General features: G+C 46.1%; 1 protein-coding gene across 21 annotated transcripts in view; it reads left to right on the top strand.

The window, feature by feature from the left end:
• The window catches only part of NRXN2 (neurexin 2), an 845,479-nt gene that overhangs the window by 483,342 nt on the left and 337,985 nt on the right, over window positions 1–24,152 (top strand). The window lies entirely within an intron of this gene.

Genomic DNA, 24,152 nt, shown 5'->3' with positions numbered 1-24,152 from the left:
TGATGCGGGCTCACCGCGGAGCCCTGCATCAAAGCAGGGGAGCTGACCTCGGACGTACTATCCCGTCCGACGTCAGGAAGGGGTTAAGAAATGGATTCAGGAAGGATAAAAAAAATCTGTGTTTTGCAACATAAGAACCTTAAGGGCTTGTTCACATGATCCTTTTTTCACTGCGGATTTTTCAGGTCCTTTTTTGGGAAAATCCGCAGTGAAAACCCGCGGTGCTTCTCTCTGCGGTTTTGTGTCCTTTTTCTACTGCGGATTCCACTGCGGGTTTCCAACTGCAGTTTCCTATTGGTGCTGTTGGAAACCCGCAGCGGAATCCGCAGAAAGAATTGACATGGTACTTCTTTTTTTCTGCAGGCAAATCCGCGCGGAATTGCCTGCGAAAAAAAGGATCGTCGGCACAGCGGATTTTGTTTTCCATAGGGTAACATTGTACTGTACCCTGCATGGAAAACTGCTGCGGATCCGCAGCTGCAAATCCGCAGCGGATCCGCAGCAAAAACCGCATCGTGTGAACATAGCCTAAAGAGGTTAATTAGAATTAAATGAGACATAACTGCTTTCTTCCAAAAAAAATGCTCTCCTGCCTACAAGTTGGGTATAGTAGGTACAGTATTGCAACTTTGATTTTGATTTTAATAGGACTTTGCTGAAAAATCAGACACGACCTGTAGACAGGTAAGGTGCTGTTTTGGGGAGAAAGCAAGAATGTGTTCTATTTCCGGATAACCCATTTAAAGGGAATCTGTCAGCAGGTTTTTGCTACCGCATCTGAGAGCAGAATAATGTAGGAAAACCAACCCTGATTCCAGCGATGTATCACTTAGTTTACTGGGTGCAGCAGTTGTGACATAATGAGAGTTTTTAGCTGTAGCATGAGGCAGAGCTCAGAAAGCTAACCTCGCCCACACCACAGCTGACAGTATACATTGTCTATTGACAGTGAGCTGCTTATCAGAGGAGGGGGCGTGGTCGACCAGGGCTCACATGAGCTGTAGTCCAGGCAGGGATAATCTGCTGGTGATAACATTTTATTGTATTGAAACAGCCCACAGCCTAATAAGTGACATCTTGAAATCTGTGTCTTGGCACCTACATCATAATGCCCTCAGATTACATCACATGGCAGATTCCCTTTAATAGGAATGCGTCATCAGAAAATTAATTATTGTTTCAATCAAATTTTTATGCTAAATCATGTATTTTTTTAGTTTGTATATTTTATAACACTATCTAGATCAGAAAAAAATAACTTTAAATTTTTATACCACTAGACATAATATTTGACTGCTACTTCATATTCTTCACATGGGCATTAGAAACAACAGACTGACAAATACCCTACTTGTTTTGGATATAAACATTATCTGAGCATGCTGTAATCTGGGCAAAAATCATTGTAAAGGAGGGGGAGAAGGTGAGCTATGATCATCTATTGTGAATGGTGGATCCTGTGTTATCTACTGAATATAGAGGTGTTATCAGTCACCATACAGGAGGAGGAGGTGAGCTGTGACATCACCTATTGTGAATGGTGGATCCTGTTATCTACTGAATATAGAGGTGTTATCAGTCACCATACAGGAGGAGGAGGTGAGCTGTGACATCACCTATTGTGAATGGTGGATCCTGTTATCTACTGAATATAGATGTGTTATCAGTCACCATACAGGAGGAGGAAGTGAGCTGTGACATCATCTATTGCGAATGGTGGATCCTGTGCTATCTACTGCATATAGAGGTGTAATCAGTCATTGTACAGGGGGAGGAGGAGGTGAGCTGTGACATCACCTATTCTGGATGGTGGATCCTGTTTTATCTACTGTATATAGAGGAGTTATTAGTCATTGTACAGGAGGAGGTAAGCTGTGATATCACCTATTGTGAATGGTGGATCCTGTGTTATTTACTGTATATAGAGGTGTTATCACTAGTGTTGAGCGATACCGTCCGATACTTGAAAGTATCGGTATCGGAAAGTATCGGCCGATACCGGCAAAATATCGGATCCAATCCGATACCGATACCCGATACCAATACAAGTCAATGGGACTCATGTATCGGACGGTATCCCTGATGGTTCCCAGGGTCTGAAGGAGAGGAAACTCTCCTTCAGGCCCTGGGAACCATATAAATGTGTAAAAGAAAGAATTAAAATAAAAAATATCGCTATACTCACCTCTCCGACGCAGCCGGGACTTCAGCGAGGGAACCGGCAGCGTTGTTTGTTTAAAATTCGCGCTATTACTTGGTTACGTGAATTCCCGGCTTGTGATTGGTCAGGTCGGCCATGTTGCCGGGACGCGGACCAATCACAGCAAGCCGTGACGAAATTACGTCACGGCTTGCTGTGATTGGTCCGCGTCCCGGCAATATGGCCGCCCTGACCAATCACAAGCCGTGACGTCACGGGAGGCTGGACACGCGCTCATTTTAAAATGGGCGCGTGTCCAGCCTCCCGTGACGTCACGGCTTGTGATTGGTTGCGCCGCGGTCAACCAATCACAAGCCGGGAGGCTGGACGCGCTCATTTTAAAATGGGCGCGTGTCCAGCCTCCCGTGACGTCACGGCTTGTGATTGGTTGCGCCGCGGTCAACCAATCACAAGCCGGGAGGCTGGACGCGCTCATTTTAAAATGGGCGCGTGTCCAGCCTCCCGTGACGTCACGGCTTGTGATTGGTCAGGGCGGCCATATTGCCGGGACGCGGACCAATCACAGCAAGCCGTGACGTAATTTCGTCACGGCTTGCTGTGATTGGTCCGCGTCCCGGCAACGTGGCCGACCTGACCAATCACAAGCCGGGAATTCACGTAACCAAGTAATAGCGCGAATTTTAAACAAACAACGCTGCCGGTTCCCTCGCTGAAGTCCCGGCTGCCTCGGAGAGGTGAGTATAGCGATATTTTTTATTTTAATTCTCTCTTTTACACATTTTAACATTAATGTTGTTGCGATACCCGATACCCGATACCACAAGAGTATCGGAATCCCGGTATCGGAATTCCGATACAGCAAGTATCGGCCGATACCCGATACTTGCAGCATCGGAATGCTCAACACTAGTTATCACTCATTGTACAGGAGGAGGAGGTGAGCTGTGATATCACCTATTGTGAATGGTGGATCCTGTGTTTTCTACTGTATATAGAGGAGTTATCAGTCATTGTAGAGGAGGAGGAGGTGAGCTGTGACATCACCTATGCTGGATGGTGGATCCTGTGTTATCTACTGTATATAGAGGTGTTATCAGTCATTGTACAGGAGGGGGAGGTGAGCTGTGACATTACCTATTGTGAATGGTGGATCCTGCTTTATCAAATGTATATTAAGGTGTTATCAGTCATTATAATCCTGTCTGTAAGGGTATGTGCACACGTCCGGATTTCTTGCAGAAATTTCCTGAAGAAAACCAGAAATTTTCTGCAAGAAATCCGCATTTTTTTTGCGTTTTTTTCCCGTTTTTTTCGCGTTTTTATAGCATTCTGCAAGCGTAATTAGCTTGCAGAATGCTAAAGTTTTCCAAGCGATCTGTAGCATCGCTTGGAAAACTGACTGACAAGTTGGTCACACTTGTCAAACATACTGTTTGACAAGTGTGACCAACTTGTTACTATAGATGCTGCTTATGCAGCATCAATAGTAAAAGATAGAATGTTTAAAAATAATAAAAAAAATAAAAAATGGTTATACTCACCCAGACGATCTCCTCAGCGGCGTCCGTTCCTTATAGATGCCGGTGTGGTTCAGGACCTGTGATGACGTCGCGACTTGTGATTGGTCGCGTGAGTCACATGAGCGGTCACGCGACCAATCACAAGACAGTGACGTCATCACAGGTCCTGAGCCACACCATCTATAGGAACCAAAGAGAGAGCATGCACCGGAGAGGCGGGAACACTTCGGGGGCCATCAGAGGGTGAGTATATCACTATTTTTTATTTTAATTCTTTTTTTTTTACCAATTATATGGTGCCCAGTCCGTGGAGGAGAGTCTCCTCTCCTCCACCCTGGGTACCAACCGCACATAATCTGCTTACTTCCCGCATGGTGTGCACAGCCCCGTGCGGGAATTAAGCAGATCAATGCACTCCTAGGTGTGCGGAATCCCCGCAATTCCGCATTTTTAATGAACATGTTGCTTTTTTTTCCGCGATGCGATTTTTTTGCGGAAAAAATCGCAACATTTGCACAAAAAATGTGGAATACCCTGTAAATAATAGGAGGCATATGTAAGTGTTTTTTTCGCGTTTTTATCACGTTTTTTATAGCGAAAAAACGCGGAAAAAAACGCGAAAAATCCTGAACGTGTGCACATGGCCTAATGATGTAGAAACTGCTGAAAAGTCATCTATATAGGACAGAAAGTATGACTATAGTAAAAGACCCAGTGTCCAGTGTTAAAATTGCAAGATTTCTGATTATTAAACCACTAGTGATATGATTTTTTAAAATAAATAAATGCATTAAAAGAGCATCTGTCACTAATTTTTTGCTGCCCTGATAGCAGCATGATGTACAGACAAAGACCACGATTCCAGCAATATGTCACTTATTGGGCTGTTTGTTCCAGTTTTTATAAAATCCAGGTTTTGCTTGCAGCAGATAGTTATTAAGGTTGAAGGAAGACTTTAAGTCCATCTAGTTCAACCCATAGCCTAACCTAACATGCCCTAATATGTTGATCCAGAGGAAGGCAAAAAAAACCCATGTGGCAAAGAGTAAGCTCCACATTGGGGAAAAAATTTCCTTCCCGACTCCACCTACGGCAGTCAGACTAGTTCCCTGGATCAACACCCTAACAAGGAATCTAGTGTATATACCCTGTAACATTATACTTTTCAAGAAAGGCATCCAGTCCCCTCTTAAATTTAGGTAGTGAATCACTCATTACAACATCATACGGCAGAGAGTTCCATAGTCTCACTGCTCTTACAGTAAAGAATCCGCGTCTGTTATTATGCTTAAACCTTCTTTCCTCCAGACGTAGAGGATGCCCCCTTGTCCCCGTCTCAGGTCTATGATTAAAAAGACCATCAGAAAGGTCTTTGTACTGTCCCCTCATATATTTATACATTAAAATAAGATCACCCCTTAGTCTTCGTTTTTCCAAACTAAATAGCCCCAAGTGTAATAACCTATCTTGGTATGGCAGACCCCCCAGTCCTCTAATAACCTTGGTCGCTCTTCTCTGCACCCGCTCTAGTTCAGCTATGTCTTTCTTATACACCGGAGACCAGAACTGTGCACAGTATTCTAAGTGTGGTTGAACTAGTGACTTGAATAGAGGTAAAATTATGTTCTCCTCATGAGCATCTATGCCTCTTTTAATACATCCCATTATTTTATTTGCCTTTGTAGCAGCTGCCTGACACTGGCCACTGAATACGAGTTTGTCATCCACCCATACACCCAGGTCTTTTTCATTGACGGTATTGCCCAGAGTTTTAGAATTAAGCACATAGTTATACATCTTATTACTTCTACCCAAGTGCATGACCTTACATTTATCCCCATTAAAGCTCATTTGCCATTTATCAGCCCAAGCTTCTAGCTTACATAAATCATCCTGTAATATAAAATTGTCCTCCCCTGTATTGATTACCCTGCAGAGTTTAGTGTCATCTGCAAATATTGAAATTCTACTCTGAATGCCCCCTACAAGGTCATTAACCCCTTCCTGACATCCGACGTACTATCCCGTCGAGGTGGGGTGGGCCCGTATGACCGCCGACGGGATAGTACGTCGAGCGCGATCGGCGGCGCTCATGGGGGGAGCGCGGCCGATCGCGGCCGGGTGTCAGCTGCCTATCGCAGCTGACATCCGGCACTATGTGCCAGGAGCGGTCACGGACCGCCCCCGGCACATTGACCCCCGGCACACCGCGATCAAATATGATCGCGATGTGCCGGCGGTGCAGGGAAGCATCGCGCAGGGAGGGGGCTCCCTGCGGGCTTCCCTGAGCCCCCCGCAGCAACGCGATGTGATCGCGTTGCTGCGAGGGTCTTACCTCCCTCCCTGCCTGCTCCAGACCCGGATCCAAGATGGCCGCGGATCCGGGTCCTGCAGGGAGGGAGGTGGCTTCACAGAAGCCTGCTCAGAGCAGGCACTGTGAAGCAGCCTGCACTTCTCGCAGATCGGTGATCTGTCAGAGTGCTATGCAAACTGACAGATCACCGATCTGTATTGTCCCCCCCTGGGGCAAAGTAAAAAAGTAAAAAAAAAAATTTCCAAATGTGTAAAAAAAAAAAAAAAAAAAAAAAAATATTCCAAAATAATGAAAAAAAAAAAATATTATTCCCATAAATACATTTCTTTATCTAAATAAAATAAAAAAAACAATAAAAGTACACATATTTAGTATCGCCGCGTCCGTAACGACCCGACCTATAAAACTGGCCCACTAGTTAACCCCTTCAGTAAACACCGTAAAAAAAAAAAAAGAGGCAAAAAACAACGCTTTATTATCATACTGCCGAACAAAAAGTGGAATAACACGCGATCAAAAAGACTGATATAAATAACCATGATACCACTGAAAGCGTCATCTTGTCCCGCAAATAACGAGCTGCCATACAGCATGATCAGCAAAAAAATAAAAAAGTTATAGTCCTGAGAATAAAGCGATGCAAAAATAATTATTTTTTCCATAAAATAGTTTTTATCGTATAAAAGCGCCAAAGCATAAAAAAATAATATAAATGAGGTATCGCTGTAATCGTACTGACCCGAAGAATAAAACTGCTTTATCAATTTTACCAAACGCGGAACGGTATAAACGCCTCCCCCAAAAGAAATTCATGAATAGCTGGTTTTTGGTCATTCTGCCTCACAAAAATCGGAATAAAAAGCGATCAAAAAATGTGACGTGCCCAAAAAGTTACCAATAAAAACGTCAACTCGTCCCGCAAAAAACAAGACCTCACATGACTCTGTGGACCAAAATATGGAAAATTTATAGCTCTCAAAATGTGGTAACGCAAAAAATATTTTTTGCAATAAAAAGCGTCTTTCAGTGTGTGACGGCTGCCAATCATAAAAATCCGCTAAAAAACTCGCTATAAAAGTAAATCAAACCCCCCTTCATCACCCCCTTAGTTAGGGAAAAATAAAAAAAATGTATTTATTTCCATTTTCCCATTAGGGTTAGGGTTAGGGCTAGGGTTGGGGCTAGGGTTAAGGCTACAGTTAGGGTTGGGACTAAAGTTAGGGTTAGGGTTGGGGCTAAAGTTACGGTTAGGGTTTAGATTACATTTACGGTTGGGAATAGGGTTGGGATTAGGGTTAGGGGTGTGTCAGGGTTAGAGGTGTGGTTAGGGTTACTGTTGGGATTAGGGTTAGGGGTGTGTTTGGATTAGGGTTTCAGTTATAATTGGGGGGTTTCCACTGTTTCGGCACATCAGGGGCTCTCCAAACGCGACATGGCGTCCGATCTCAATTCCAGCCAATTCTGCGTTGAAAAAGTAAAACAGTGCTCCTTCCCTTCCGAGCTCTCCCGTGTGCCCAAACAGGGGTTTACCCCAACATATGGGGTATCAGCGTACTCAGGACAAATAGGACAACAACCTTTGGGGTCCAATTTCTCCTGTTACCCCTGGGAAAATACAAAACTGGGGGCTAAAAAATAATTTTTGTGGGAAAAAAAAGGATTTTTTATTTTCACGGCTCTGCGTTATAAACTGTAGTGAAACACTTGGGGGTTCAAAGTTCTTACAACACATCTAGATAAGTTCCTTGGGGGGTCTAGTTTCCAAAATGGGGTCACTTGTGCGGGGCTTCTACTGTTTAGGTTCATTAGGGGCTCTGCAAACGCAATGTGACGCCTGCAGACCATTCCATCTAAGTCTGCATTCCAAATGGCGCTCCTTCCCTTCCGAGCCCTCCCATGCATCCAAACGGTGGTTCCCCCCACATATGGGGTATCAGCGCACTCAGGACAAATTGGACAACAACTTTTGGGGTCCAATTTCTCCTGTTACCCTCGGGAAAATACAAAACTGGGGGTTGAAAAATAATTTTTGTGGGAAAATAGTTTTGTTTTATTTTTACGGCTCTGCATTATAAACTTCTGTGAAGCCCTTGGTGGGTCAAAGCACTCACCACACATCTAGATAAGTTCCTTAGGGGGTCTACTTTCCAACATGGTGTCACTTGTGGGGGGTTTCTACTGTTTAGGTACATTAGGGGCTCTGCAAACGCAATGTGACGCCTGCAGACCATTCCATCTAAGTCTGCATTCCAAATGGCGCTCCTTCACTTCCGAGCCCTTCCATGCGTCCAAACGGTGGTTCCCCCCCACATATGGGGTATCAGCGCACTCAGGACCAATTGGACAACAAATTTTGGGGTCCAATTTCTCCTGTTACCCTCGGGAAAATACAAAACTGGGGGCTGAAAAATAATTTTTGTGGGAAAAAAGTTTTGTTTTATTTTTACGGCTCTGCATTATTAACTTCTGTGAAGCCCTTGGTGGGTCAAAGCGCTCAAAACACATCTAGATAAGTTCCTTAGGGGGTCTACTTTCCAAAATGGTGTCACTTGTGGGGGGTTTCAATGTTTAGGCACATCAGTGGCTCTCCAAATGCAACATGGCGTCCCATCTCAATTCCTGTAAATTTTGCATTGAAAAGTCAAACGGTGCTACTTCCCTTCCGAGCTCTCCCATGCGCCCAAACAGTGGTTTACCCCCACATATGGGGTATCAGCGTACTCAGGACAAATTGTACAACAACTTTTGGGGTCCAATTTCTTCTCTTACCCTTGGGAAAATATAAAATTGGGGGTGAAAAGATAATTTTTGTGAAAAAATATGATTTTTTATTTTTACGGTTCTGCATTATAAACTTCTGTGAAGCACTTGGTGGGTCAAAGTGCTCACCACACCTCTAGATAAGTTCCTTAGGGGGTCTACTTTCCAAAATGGTGTCACTTGTGGGGGGTTTCAATGTTTAGGCACATCAGGGGCTCCACAAACGCAACATGGCGTCCCATCTCAATTCCAGTCAATTTTGCATTGAAAAGTCAAATGGCGCTCCTTCGCTTCCGAGCTCTGTCATGCGCCCAAACAGTGGTTTACCCCCACATATGGGGTATCGGCGTACTCAGGACAAATTGTACAACAACTTTTGGGGTCCATTTTCTCCTGTTACCCTTGGTAAAATAAAACAAATTGGAGCTGAAGTAAATTTTTTGTGAAAAAAAGTTAAATGTTCATTTTTATTTAAACATTCCAAAAATTCCTGTGAAGCACCAGAAGGGTTAATAAACTTCTTGAATGTGGTTTTGAGCACCTTGAGGGGTGCAGTTTTTAGAATGGTGTCACACTTGGGTATTTTCTATCATATAGACCCCTCAAAATGACTTCAAATGAGATGTGGTCCCTAAAAAAAAATGGTGTTGTAAAAATGAGAAATTGCTGGTCAACTTTTAACCCTTATAACTCCGTCACAAAAAAAAATTTTGGTTCCAAAATTGTGCTGATGTAAAGTAGACATGTTGGAAATGTTACTTATTAAGTATTTTGTGTGACATATCTCTGTGATTTAAGGGCATAAAAATTCAAAGTTGGAAAATTGCAAAATTTTCAAAATTTTCGCCAAATTTCCATTTTTTTTGCAAATAAACGCAGGTAATATCAAATAAATTTTACCACTATCATGAAGTACAATATGTCACGAGAAAACAATGTCAGAATCGCCAAGATCCGTTGAAGCGTTCCAGAGTTATAACCTCATAAAGGGACAGTGGTCAGAATTGTAAAAATTGGCCCGGTCATTAACGTGCAAACCACCCTTGGGGGTGAAGGGGTTAATAAATATGTTAAAAAGAAGAGGGCCCAATACTGACCCCTGTGGTATCCCACTGCTAACCGCGACCCAGTCCGAGTGTGCTCCATTAATAACCACCCTTTGTTTCCTATCCCTGAGCCAGCTCTCAATCCACTTACACATATTTTCGCACGGAGAAAGAAAGCAGCAAGCAGTCCGATTCATATAAATATACAAAATTCTTTATTAATAACAAGACCAAGAGAAAACATGACAAGGGGAAGTCATCCGTGTGCAAATAACAGCATGCATTAATGAGGACAGAGTATAGGTGACTAAGGTATACAACTAACCATTTACTTGCCGGCAACAATCATCTCTACTACGTCTCCTGTATTAAAATACCCACATCTGATATAGTAAGGACTTAGTGTCCACAGAAATAACAAGGGAGCTTTAACACATCAGAGGATCCAAAATATACATACCGGTCAGTATAAGGATGTGTCAGGCTGGATTAGCACCTCACCCTCGTCCACCCCGACGTACGTTTCGGCGGATGCCTTTATCAAGGGGTACCCCTTGTTGATACTGGGTCATGAGGTTATTCCTCTTCAGATACTCCAGTATAGCATCCCTTAGAAAGCCCTCCAGAATTTTACCCACAGTAGAGGTTAAGCTTACTGGCCTATAATTTCCGAGTTCAGTTTTTGTCCCCTTTTTGAATATTGGCACCACATTTGCTATACGCCAGTGCTGTGGTACAGACCCTGTTATTATGGACTCTTTAAAGATTAAAAATAATGGTCTATCAATGACTGTACTTAATTCCTGCAGTACTCGGGGGTGTATCCCATCCGGGCCCGGAGATTTGTCAATTTTAGTGATTTTTAGACGCCGCCGTACTTCCTGCTGGGTTAAGCAGGTGACACTTAATGGGGAATTTTTGTTATCTCTGATCATATTGTCTGCCATGGGATTTTCTTGTGTAAATACTGATGAAAAAAAGTCATTTAGCATATTGGCTTTTTCCTCATCCTCATCCACCATTTCACCCAGACTATTTTTAAGGGGGCCAACACTTTCATTTTTTAGTTTCTTACTATTTATGTAGTTAAAGAATATTTTGGGATTATGTTTACTCTCTCTGGCAATGAGTCTCTCTGTCTCAATTTTTGCTGTCTTGATTTGCTTTTTACAGAATTTATTTAATTTTCTGTATTTATTTAATGCCTCATCACTACCTACTTACTTTAATTCTCTAAATGCTTTCTTTTTGTCACTTATTGCACCCCTTACAGCTCTATTTAGCCATATTGGTTTCCTCCTATTTCTAGTATGTTTATTCCCATACGGTATATACTGTGCACAGGTCCTATCCAGGATGCTAATAAACGTCTCCCATTTTCTTTGTGTATTTTTATGTCTCCGGATATCATCCCAGTTAATTGCACCAAGATCATCTCTCATCTGTTGGAAATTTGCCCTCCTGAAGTTTAGTGTCCTTGTCACCCCTCTACTACACATCTTATTAAAGGATACACGAAAACTTATTATTTTGTGATCACTATTCCCCAAGTGACCCCCAACCCTTATATTTGCTATGCGGTCTGGCCTGTTGGTTAATATTAGGTCTAGCAGTGCCCTCCTTCTTGTTGGGTCCTGAACCAGTTGTGAAAGGTAATTGTCTCTCACAGTTGTCAAAAACCGATTACCTTTGCTGGAACTGCAGGTTTCTGTTCCCCAATCTATTTCAGGGTAGTTGAAGTCCCCCATAATAAAGAGGGGGGGGGGGCTGTATGGGCGCAGCTAAAAGGAAGCCCCCACATGACTGTGTTGCCATGGGGAGCAGTGCAGTATCTTTTTGAAATTAAACAAGGGGGTCCCGGGATTGGTAGAATAGGAATGGGGGCGGGGATTTTGTGGAAAGGGAAGGGGGGGCTTGGAAAATGGGGGAAGGGGAATCAGTTGGTCAGAGACAGGCGAAGTGAGTGGACCTGTTGCCACAAGCTACTCACCATGGCCACCGTGGACAGCTTGGTCGCTCAGCTTCGCAGTGAGGCACGATCCAGGAGGGCCGGATGGCTTGAAGAGCAGCTCACTGGGCTGCTAGGGGGCAGCGGGAGCCAGGACAGCGGGAGCCAAGACAGCGGGAGCTAAGGCAGGAGGACCAGGAGGACGAGGCCGCCCGAGAGGCTGTCCCCCGACGTAACACCGCGTGGCAGGCGCAGGCCGCGGAGCCCCTGCGGGGGCTGGGGGACGCAGTGCAGCCACCTTGCCTGCCCCCCTCCAGCAGGAATCCACCCGGTGGCCCTGCCGGCGCGAGGCGACAAGGTGCTGCGAGAGCTGTGCAGGCGCGGCAGGACGCCGGCGCTGCACAGGATGTCAGGGCCGCACTTCCGGTCCGGCCTAGCAGTGGGCGCGGGGGTGCAGCAGCGCTGGGATCTACAGCGCATACCTGCCGGGGAGCTGCTCCAGCGGCGGCGGCGGCACCAGGGACAGAGCGAGGGAGGTGCCCAGCAGCAGTGGCATCATCTAGGAGCCAGGAGCCAGGAAGGACTGCGGCGGGTGCACCAGGACCTCAGCCGCACGGTGCACCTGGCTCTGGGACAGGACAGCAGAGCAGGATGTCGGCCAGGCCGGTGACATCATTGCGGCAGGGAGTGGGTCGCGGTCGCGCCGTGGGAGCGGCGTCCAGAGGGGACAGTCCGGCTGCGGCACACAGGGGACCCATGCAAGCTGCCAGATCCAGATCCAGCAGGAGGTCGAGGGAACGGTCGCCTTCGCCAGTCTCGGTCCCCCCTGGTGACGTGGAGGCCAGGGGCGTGGGCCTGGGGCAGATGAGTGGCAGCGACGACTCCGGGAACGAGCATCATGCAGGATTCAGGAAGCACGGCTGGTGGGGACACAGCACCTGCGCAGCCCCGTGGGTATATGTCCAGTCTTTTTCCGGTACCGGGTGTTTCGGGGTTAGTTGAGCGGGGTGGGGGTGGTGGTGAGGTTCCGGGTGTTAGAGAGCTTTTGGCGGGTATGTCGCAGATTTTGAGGAGATTGGATGGCGGGGTTGCGGATAGTGTGGGAGCGTCGCCCGCTGGGGCTTGGGTGTCGGTTGCTGGTTGTGGAGTAGGGGGTCCAAGCGAGATTGCGAGTTCTGGTAGCGGGACGCCGTCTTCAGCGGCTGGGGTGTCGGTGCAAACAGAAACGGGGAAGGGTGATACCGTTAAGCTAGACGATAGGGCAAAAGGCGAGGTCTACGTGTGTTTTGAGGGCCCGCTGGGAGCCCATTTGAAGAAGGAGGTGAAGGAAAAGATCTGAAAAGACGAATACGTAGAGATTTTCTCTCTCCTTCCTTTAGAAAAATTTAATTTGGATAAAGGAAAGAAAGACGATAGCAAAAAGGAGGAGGAAGAAAAGAGGCGTTGGCGCCTTATTCCTCAGACGTTCGTTAACTGGCAGCAGGCATTTGCCATTCTGGCAATTGTTATAGGGGAGAAATTCCCTGAGAATTGCTCAGGCCTTTTTTGTTATTTGGATGCTATTGGTGAAGCGCATCATACCTTCGGGGGCCAGGCTTGGCTGCGATACGATGAACAGTTCAGGCAGCGCAAAGCGGTGAGGCCCCGACATCGGATTGTGGTTGAAGGTGATGGCCCCGGTGTGATATGGGCAGTCCTTTCAAGGGGGCGGGGGGTGTATGATCTGGTGACCTTGGAGCCGCATGAAACCTTCTCTGGAGTCGGTGGAACCTGTACTGACCGCAAATCCTGAACTAACACCGCAACTAGAAGTAGCCATGGGGTGTGCCTAACATACCCTAGACACCTCGACACAGCCGGAGGACTAAATACCCCTATAGATGGAAATAGGAATGCTACCTTGCCTCAGAGCAGACCCACAAAGGATAGGCAGCCCCCCACGAATAATGACTGTGAGTAGGAGAAGAATAGACACACGCAGGTAGAAAACAGGATTTAGCAAAAGAGGCCACTCTAGCTAAATAGGAAAGGATAGGACAGATTACTAGGCGGTCAGTATTAAAACCCTTCCAAAAATATCCACAGCAGATAATACAAAAAGTTCCACAATCTAACTAAAGACATGGAATGTATATCTGCCACTCCAGAGAATCCAACAAGACTGAGAAAATACTGACACAATCTAAGCTGGACAAGAAAACACAAAGAATAGCACTGAATTGTGAAGCACATAGCATATGTGCCACAGGAAAAAAAAAACAGACACTTATCTTTGCTGATTTGGCAGAAAGGCAGGAGGAACCAAGCAGAGGTCCAACACCTCCCAACAACAATTGACAACTGGCAAGGACTAATGAATCCTGCACACCTAAATACCCCAGTCACAACTGCAATCAGCAGATACACCTGACCAGGACTGCAACTCAGGGGCAACTGCATTACCACCTACAACCACCGGAGGGAGCCCAAAAGCAGAATTCACAACAGGGGGGGTAGCAATCAGCAGTCAGGACAAGGTGGAGGAGGATAGGGGTCACAGGGGGCAAAGGAAAGAACGGGGACATGCTGGCAGTTTAACGACGGCCAGTGTAAGTATGGCGCCACCTGTAAGTTTAAACACATGTGCTCCCATTGCAACGGGGCCTCACATGGGGCTGCTAAGTGTTTCAAGAAATCGCGGGGTAAGCCATTCGTGGGTGGCGGTCAAGGGGGAGACTCTGGTGAGGCTTCAAAAGATGGCCCCCTATCTAAATAGATACCCGGATTATCAAAAGGCGGAGGTTATTAGGGATGGTTTTCTTGAGGTGTTTAAGATCCCTCACCCGACGCATGTTGTCCCCTTTTCTACAAAAAACTTGAGATCGGCTAGTTTGCATTCGGAGGTTGTTTCGGCTAAATTGGCAAAAGAGGTCGAATTGGGAAGAATGGCAGGGCCGTTTAGTTCGCTGCCTATGGCTGACGTAATTGTTTCCCCGCTTGGGGTGGTGCCGAATAAGTTCCGACTAATTCAGCACCTGTCTTATCCCAAGGGATCCTCGGTTAATGATGGGATTGCGGAAGAGTTGTGCTCCGTTGTTTACACCTCTTTCGATGCGGCTGTCCAGTGGGTGCGCAGGTACGGGCCTGGGGCCTTGTTGGCAAAAACAGACATCAAGTCGGCTTTTAGGCTTTTGCCAGTGCACCCGCAGAGCATTCCTTTGTTAGGTTGTTTGTGGGAGGGGGGTTTTTAATTGGATAGGTGTTTGCCTATGGGTTGTTCGATTTCTTGTGCATTGTTTGAGACTTTCAGTACCTTTTTGGAATCGGTAGTGAGAGAAGTTTTGGCTGTTCCTTCGGTCATTCACTACTTGGATGACTTTTTGTTTGTTGGTCCACCGGATTCTGCGGTGTGTGGTCATCTACTTGCTACCATGGAATGGGTGGCCGGACAGTTTGGTGTTCCTTTGGCACAGGATTATACGGACGGCCCCTGCAAGGTCTTGAGTTTTCTAGGGATTCTCATTGATTCCGAAAAAATGGAGTGCAGGTTGCCGGACGATAAGTTGCTGTTGCTTAAGCAGGAGGTGGGCAGGATCGGAAAATTGCGGAAGGCAACTCTGAAGGAGTTGCAGTCGTTGCTGGGCCGCCTGAATTTTGCTTGCCGTATTATGCCGATGGGCAGGATTTTTTGCCGCAGATTGTCCAGGGCGACGGCGGGAGTCCGGTCAGCCCATCATTTTATCCGTTTGGGTAGAGAGCACAAGGACGACCTTCTTGTTTGGCAACGTTTTTTGGAAAGCTATAACGGCAGGTCGCTTATTCAGCGGGAGGATCTCAATGCCTTTGACTGCGAGATCTACACGGACGCAGCGGGTGGAGTTGGTTATGGGGCCTATTGTGGAGGGAAATGGAGTGTGGGGGTGTGGCCTGAAGATTGGCGAAAGAAGGGGCTTACCAAGAATTTGGCGTTGTTAGAACTGTTCCCAATTGTGGTGTCGGTGTTTATTTGGGGCGACAATTTTAGGGACCGGCGTGTACGTTTTCATTGTGATAACTCGAGCGTGGTGTCCGTGATTAACAGCTTATCTTCTTCCTCCCCCCATGTAATCAGGCTGGTCAGGGAATTGGTGTTGAGATGCTTAGAGTTGAATGCATGGATTTCGGCGGTGCACGTGCCAGGCGTTCAAAACAATATAGCTGACGCTTTGTCTCGTTTGCAATGGGACCGTTTCCGGGAATTGGCTCCAGATTCGGAGGCGACAGGAGCGGCATGTCCTTTGCATCTGTGGCAGGTTGTTACGGAAGGGGAGGCCGACTGATTCAAGCTTCAGTGTCACACAGGACTTGGTTAGATTATACGGCGTCATGGGACATGTGGGAAGGTTGGTTGGCTCAATGTGGCCCAGCTGAGTCTGATGGCGATAGGACAATGGCGTTATTGGCCCTGATAGGTAAAGTGGTGGAATGGGGTTGGTCTGTGTCTAGGTTAAATAAGTTTATAGCAGGTTTGGTTTTCGGTTTTCAGCTGCAAGGGTTAAGGGACGTTACAAAGGACTTTGTAATACGGCAGGCGTTGAAGGGTTTTCGCAAAGGTAATGTAACTTTTGATAAGCGTAGGCCCATCTCTTTTGGGATGTTGCAGCGGTTAGGTGAGGCCTTAGTTTTCATTTGTTCTTCTCAGTTCGAGGTGGTACTGTTTCGGTTGGCCTTTTCTTTAGCATTTTTTGGTGCTTTGCGTTTGGGAGAATTGGTTTCCCCGAGCAGGGACAGGTCGGGTTGTCTTTTGGCAGAAGATGTGGTTTTTTGGGATGGTGGTATCGCTTTTTGGATAAGGCGTTCAAAGACGGACCAACTGGGCAGGGGAAAGAAAGTAGTGTTAGGAAGGGTGGATGGTAGCGGGATGTGCCCGCAACACTGTTTGGAAGCATATTGGAGTTTGTGCCTGGTCAGGTCAGGCCCTTTGTTACAACACCAAGAAGGGGATTTTCTGTCAAGTTTCCAGTTTGTAGCTATTTTGAAGAAAGGCTTGGAATATTGGGGGGTTAACCCGATTTCGGTTCCCACTCTTTTCGGATTGGGGCCGCGTCCGAGGCCGATGGTTTGGGCCTTGGGTCGGATGTGATTAAGAAAATAGGCAGATGGAGTTCTAATCGTTACCTGTCTTATGTGCGACATTGATTCGGCAATGCTGGGGTGTGTGTTTTGGCGTTTGTTAATTGTGGTTATGTTTTCCAGGTCGGCCCCCCTCCTTGGCTTGGATTGTGGGACACTCTTTCGTGTACTGGGGTGCCCTCCGGGCTGACGCTAGGTCGAATGGTAGGCAACTGGGTTTTGGTCGGGAGGCAGTGGTCATTCGTTGGATGGGTCGTCGTGGTATGTTGTGGCGTAGCTTGTTGTCGGAATTCTCCCGCGCCGCCCGTTTGGATCGCCCCCCGGACATCTTGGTGGTTCACCTGGGAGGTAACGATTTTGGGGCGAAACCAGTGAGAGAACTGATTCGGGATATCCGTTTCGATTTGTTGGGACTGTTGGTTTCTTTTCCTGGTATACTGACGGTGTGGTCGGACATTGTGCCACGCCGGAAGTGGCGGGAGGCCCGTTCCCATAAAGGGATTAACAGGGCCAGGGTGAAATTGAATAGGACGGTGGCGAGTTTTGTGTCTCGGAACGGGGGTATTGCTGTTAGATATTTTGAGCTGGAGGCCGGGGTCGGGAATTTCTGGAGGGATGATGGAGTGCATCTCAACGAGATAGGTATGGATTTATGGGCTCTCGGTCTACAGGAAGGGGTAGAAAGAGCTTTGGCGATGGTGGGGCACTCACAAGCCTGAGGTGGTCAGGGCTGTTCGTGTGTGGCGGGGGGTGGGGTTCTTGGAGTTGGTGATGATGCTTATAGGGTTGATCTGGCTTTTGGTTACGAGCTCTGGACGGGGTGTTTACCTCGGGAGCTTTGTGGTTGGTTTGCCCGAAATGGGTTACATGGTGCCCTCGAGCTGGTGGTTACGGCTGAGGGTAAATATGTGTTTTTTGGTTACATTTTTGGGTAGGCTCTCTGCCTATTATGAGCCAGATTTTTTAGCTCCAAGAACCCTCCCCTTGAGGTTTTTACATTTACAATGTTTACATGTTGTTATTTATATATTTGTTTGTTAATAAAATGGCCGCTGTGGCCAAATTATCCAAAAAGAAATTAACGTGGTGGTGTGTTTTCTTGGGTAGTTAAGCAGAATGGTTTTAAAGGGAACAGGGTAGTTGGGGTGGGGGATGTCTTACGGAAGGGATCCATTATTGGCTATACGCGGTCAAGAGGGGGGGGCTGTATGGGCGCAGCTAAAAGGAAGCCCCCACATGACTGCGTTGCCATGGGGAGCAGTGCAGTATCTTTTTAAAATTAAACAAGGGTGTCCCAGGATTGGTAGAATAGGAATGGGGGCGGGGATTTTGTGGAAAGGGAAGGGGGGGCTTGGAAAATGCGGGAAGGGGAATCAGTTGGTCAGAGACAGACGAAGTGAGTCCCTCCCACCCTCCCCTTTTTTGGTGGTAATACGAGGCAAACATAATCTTAGTTGAGGTCTGCGGTATGGTTTAATTTTTATTTTCGTGTTAAAATTTTCCTTGTCTGTTCAACTCATTAAAGGGAAAGAATTTTGTTATCATTGTCACAGTGGCGGATTGGCGGGGGGTGGTGTTCTTGGAGTTGGTGATGATGCTTATAGGGTTGATCTGGCTTTTGGTTACGGGCTCTGGACGGGGTGTTTACCTCGGGAGCTTTGTGGTTGGTTTGCCTGAAATGGGTTACATGGTGCCCTCGAGCTGGTGGTTACGGCTGAGGGTAAATGTGTTTTTTGGTTAAATTTTTGGGTAGGCTCTCTGCCTATTATGAGCCAGATTTTTTAGCTCCAAGAACCCTCCCCTCGAGGTTTTTACATTTACAATGTTTACATGTTGTTATTTATGTATTTGTTTGTTAATAAAATGGCCGCTGTGGCCAAATTATCCTAAAAGAAATTAACGTGGTGGTGTGTTTTCTTGGGTAGTTAAGCGGAATGGTTTTAAAGGGAACAGGGTAGTTGGGGTGGGGGATGTCTTACGGAAGGGATCCGTTATTGGCTATACGCGGTCATGACTTCTCCTTGAGTCGCAGCTTCATCTATTTGCTTTACGAGGATATTCTCCATTGCTTCCATTATTTTTGGAGATTTATAACAAACCCCTATCAGTAATTTATTATTTTTTCCCCCTCCCCTTATCTCCACCCACAGGGACTCTACATTTTCATTAAATTCACCTATATTATCACGCCGGATGGGTTTTAAGGACGATTTTACATACAGACACACCCCACACCCTCGTTTATCTGTACAGTCATTTCTGAAAAGGCTATAGCCCTGCAAGTTAACAGCCCAGTCATGGCTCTCATCCAGCCATGTTTCAGATATCCCCACCATGTCATAATTATGCTCCAACAACATTAACTCTAATTCGTCCATTTTGTGGGCGAGGCTTCTGGCATTAGTATACATGCACTTGATGTTCCTCTCTGTACCTCTATTCTTTCCTAAATTATTAACTGTTCTAACCCCACCCCCATGCCACCGCCACCCCCAACTTCCTTATTTGTGCCCAGGTCTCTATCTGCCCTATCTTCCCCTCCTATAAATTGGATACCCTCCCCCCAATCCCTAGTTTAAACACTCCTCCAACCTTCTAGCCATTTTCTCCCCGAGCACAGCTGCACCTTCCCCATTGAGGTGCAGCCCGTCCCTAGCGTAGAGCCTGTAGCCCACTGAGAAGTCGGCCCAGTTCTGCAGGAACCCAAACCCCTCCTTCCTACACCAATTCTTGAGCCACTTATTGACCTCACTAATCTCCCGTTGCCTCTCTGGTGTGGCACGTGGTACAGGCAGTATTTCGGAAAATACCACGTTGGAGGTCCTTGCTTTCAGCTTGCAGCCTAATTCCCTTAAATCATCTTTAAGGACCTTCCACCTACCTCTAACTTTGTAATTTGTGCCAATGTGCACCATGACCGCTGGGTCCTCACCAGCCCCTCCCAGTAATCTGTCAACCCGATCAGCGATGTGTCGGACTCGAGCGCCAGGTAGGCAGCACACCGTCCGACGATCCCTGTCTTTGTGACAGATTGCCCTATCTGTTCCCCTAATAATTGAGTCCCCCACTACCAGCACCTGTCTGGCCTGTACTGCTCTCCTATTTCCCTCCTTACTGGAGCAGTCACTCCTCCGGCTTTCAGAGGACATGCCTGGCTGCAGCAGTGCTACCCCTGTACTGGCACACCACTCATCCGCCAACTTAGCAAACTTATTGGGGTGTGTCAGATCAGGACTAGCCTCCCTGGCACTCTTCCCTCTACCCCGCTTTCTGAATGTCACCCAGCTACCTACTTCACTGTCCTGCAGCTCCATCCTACCATCCCCCCCCCTCATCTATCCTATTGAGCGTCTGCTCAGTGAGCAGAAGACTCCTCTCCATATTGTCTATGGATCTCAGTGTTGCCAGCTGCACATTTGTAGATGTAGTAGCTCTCGGAATGCTGAGCTCTGTATAACCCCGCCCACACCACTGATTGGCAGATTCCTGTGTACTCTGTGCCAATCAGTGAAATCTGCAATAAATCCTCAGCAAAATCAGTGACAAGTCTGCAGGTAAGGCTACTTTCACACTAGCGTCGTGCGCTGCACGTTGCGGTGTGATGTGCCGACGCAACGACGCTAGCGTTGTATGCGCCGCACAACAGGTGCAGTGGATGCTGTTTTTCAACGCATCCGCTGCCCCATTGTGAGGTGCGGGGAGGCGGGGGCGGAGTTCCGGCCGCGCATGCGCGGTTGGAAAAGGCGTTCTCGACGCACCAAAAAACGTTGCATGCAACGTTTTTTGGTGGCGACGGACCGACGCAACCGTCGCACGACGGTTGCGACGTGTGGCAAAGCGTCGCACTGCGTCGCTAATACTAGTCTATGGAGAAAAAACGCATCCTGCAAGCACTTTTGCAGGATGCGTTTTTTCTGCAAAACGACAGATAGCGACGTGCAGTGCTCGACGCTAGTGTGAAAGTAGCCTAACTGATGCTGATTTTACAGCAAAAAAAATGCAGCATTTTTTTCTCCTTCAATTTATGCCCGCTTCATATTAATTGTCTAGCTATCCAGGTAATTGGAGCCTTCTATTGCTTTCTGTTAGCCCGGCCTTGTACAGAAGTTACAGGAATACCCTTACTGATTTCTAATGAGGGAACACATGAAAGAACCGAAGGAAAATATAGACCTCGGTTATTTCTGCAAACACTGCAGACAGTTTTAGTGAAGAAAGGATCAGATTACATATACAAAATGAGATTGATCTCAACAGGGGACTAGTGCAGATAACACTGCAGCAGCGGATACTGTGTAATAGACAAGCGCAGTGTTTTTCCAGACAACTGAATGTACAGATAAGGGCATCAACATCAATGTAATTTAGAATATCAACACACTGCAAGAGACATTATGCGCTCCAGCTTATGACATAGTTGAAAAATGTTCTAAAAGTATTTTATTTATTTCTCTATTTTTCAGAGCACATGAAATCATAGACAGTTCAGAAGTCTTGCAATTTTCACTCTGTCCACTAGCACCAACACTAGACAGACAGACAGGATTACAATGAGGAAACACCTCTGTAGACAGTAGATAACACAGGATCCACCATTCACAATAGGTGATGTCACAGCTCACCTCCTCCTCCTGTACAATGACTGATAACACCTCTATATACAGTAGATAACACAGGATCCACCATTTACAACAGGTGATGTCACAGCTCACCTCCTCCTCCTCCTGTACAATGACTAATAACACATCTATTTACATTAGATAGCACAGGATCCACCATTCACAATAGCTAATGTCACAGCTCACCTCCTCCTCCTGTACAATGACTGATATACCTTCTATATATAGTAGATAACACAGGATCCACCATTCACAATAGGTGATGTCACAGCTCACCTCCTCCTCCTGTACAATGACTGATATACCTTCTATATATAGTAGATAACACAGGATCCGCCAATAACATTTATGTCACAGCTCACCTCCTCCTTCACAGTGACCCTTACTCAGATTAGAGCATTTCCAGAAAGCCCTCCTATAGAAGACAATGGGGGAATTTATTTTTGCCCATCACTTTTCAAGTATAAAAAACATGCACACCAGAATTATTTCATAATTTGCAATTTATTTTTTTTTGCTCCACTCAAGGCAATTTCTAAAAAAAAAAAAGTGGGCTGAGTTTAGCAGAAAGGTCCAGAGACATTCATGGGTTCAGAAAGCGACACAATTTAGAGTACAAATCCTTGGTTGGCATCATTTCGATTTTCTGGCACAGAGACAGTAAGAGTTGTGCCTGATAATTCAGAGGCGTGCGCCTCTTTATACATTAGGACAATGTTTCCTCCGTGTGCTTTTTATTTAGTCTGGCAAAAAGAATATTGGTTTTAGTAAATTTCACCAAATGAATCAGTCTGTCGTCACCAATGTCCATATGGCAGCTGAAAATAGGACATATGAGTCTAGTATTGAGCTTAGTACACACTGGTAAAATTAATATAATTCTCTTTTCTTTTTTTTTCTTAAATATAAATTGTAATATCAAAAATAAAAAAAGAAAATGTTTTTAAATCCTTTTTATTTAACATTAAAAAAACAAATTTAATCATTAGGTCATTGTCTGATGATACTGTTCCTCTAATGGCTCTTGTAAAAACAATATGAGGTTTCTTAAAGGGTTAATTAAAAATCACTGCACTGTAATTAATGGCATATGTCACCCCTGAGCCGCTCACAGACTGCACATTTCTGGTATATCTTGAAGATGTATGCCAGGAATGCATGTAATGTTGCACACATGGTAGACAGCTAATGTATAGATTATTCATTACTAGTCGTAACAATTACTTAAAATGGAAGCAAATCTGAGTGGAAATATACATAGAATTAAATATTACTGTGTTTCTGTTAAACTTAATAATGCTAAATTTAGTATTAATTAAATACCGCATTCCTGTGAAAATCTGGCATTAAAAATGGATGTAATATTCTTTGGTTTCGGGGCTTTTGCTTTGAACATAAATCATTGTAACTAGCTAATATGAGTAAGAGTCAGATTGGTAGACTGCTGAGACCCCACTCCGCCGAGATAAGGCACAACATTATTCCCCATGCGATGAACAAAAGACACAACACATCAGGATTTCTTTTAATAGATGGGGTCGGTAAGGGATGTATTAACTTTAGAAATTGTATATATTAAGGCAATATTGACCAATGCAACAAAAATGACACAGAGCTTTATGCCACCTGCCGGACTCCCAGCGGGAAAATCAGCCTTAGTTGCCAGAAATCAGTTTAAGGCTACGTTCACATTTGCGTTGTGCGCCACAGTGTCGGCGACGCAACGCACAACGCAAATGTAAACGCATGCACAACGCAGCGTTTTGTGACGCATGCGTCCATTTTTGCATGGTTTTGGGCGCAGAAAAAACTGCAACTTGCTGCGTCCTCTGCGCCCTGACGCATGCACCACAGTGACGCATGCGTCACAAAACACAAGTGCAACGCATGTCCATGCGCCCCCATGTTAAATATAGGGACGCATGACGCATGCGGCGACGCTGCAGCGCCCGTCGCTGCGGCGCAGAACGCTAATGTGAACGTAGCCTAAACTCTTCAATGTCCACCGCAGAGGAGACCAAATACCACTACACTGGACTCTGATTACTTCCTGTGGCCCCTTCTAGGCTGGCAGTAATGTCTCCGAAACAATGTTAAGATGAATAGGTGGTGGGGTACCTGAGCTCAAACACGAGGCATTATCACAATATCGGTCATTACCATAGATGAATTGGGACCGTAGGACAGAAGGTGGCACCATTGGGGCATGGGGTGCAGGGGATTCTCAGTACCAACCATCACATCTTGTGGAGGACGAGGAGGGTAGAACTATGCTGTCTGCAACTTGGGACTCTGTAGCAGGCTGTATCTGCACTGTATTGCTACAGGGAGCTGCCTTCTCCTCCACTAAATAGAAGCTACTAACCTGCCCTCCTGTCATTAATATGGCATTACATGGAGTCCTGCAATGACAGCGTTGCTCTCCTTTTGCAACCAACAATGCCTTTAGCCACTGCAACAAGTGCCGGGGGTAGAGAATGCGTGGAGTGGCAATCAATGCACCCACTCCAAGACCTTCTATTGGGACCAGAATGTAGGAGCTCAAGCGGGTGGATGCACCCTAGACTACCGGCTACCCGAGTACTTAAAGCAGGATTTCTCCTTGATTATTATGCTCTCAGGGGACATTAGCTATGGTAAAGGATTTTGGCAGTGGCTAACTCCCAGCTTACCATGCACACCACATGCATTGC

Source organism: Ranitomeya variabilis, chromosome 2 (genome assembly GCF_051348905.1).
Source record: "Ranitomeya variabilis isolate aRanVar5 chromosome 2, aRanVar5.hap1, whole genome shotgun sequence".
In the NCBI taxonomy this organism is placed as follows: Eukaryota; Metazoa; Chordata; class Amphibia; order Anura; family Dendrobatidae; genus Ranitomeya; species Ranitomeya variabilis.
The sequence above is the reverse complement of the archived record's forward strand: the minus strand, read 5'-3'. Positions and strand labels throughout refer to the sequence as shown.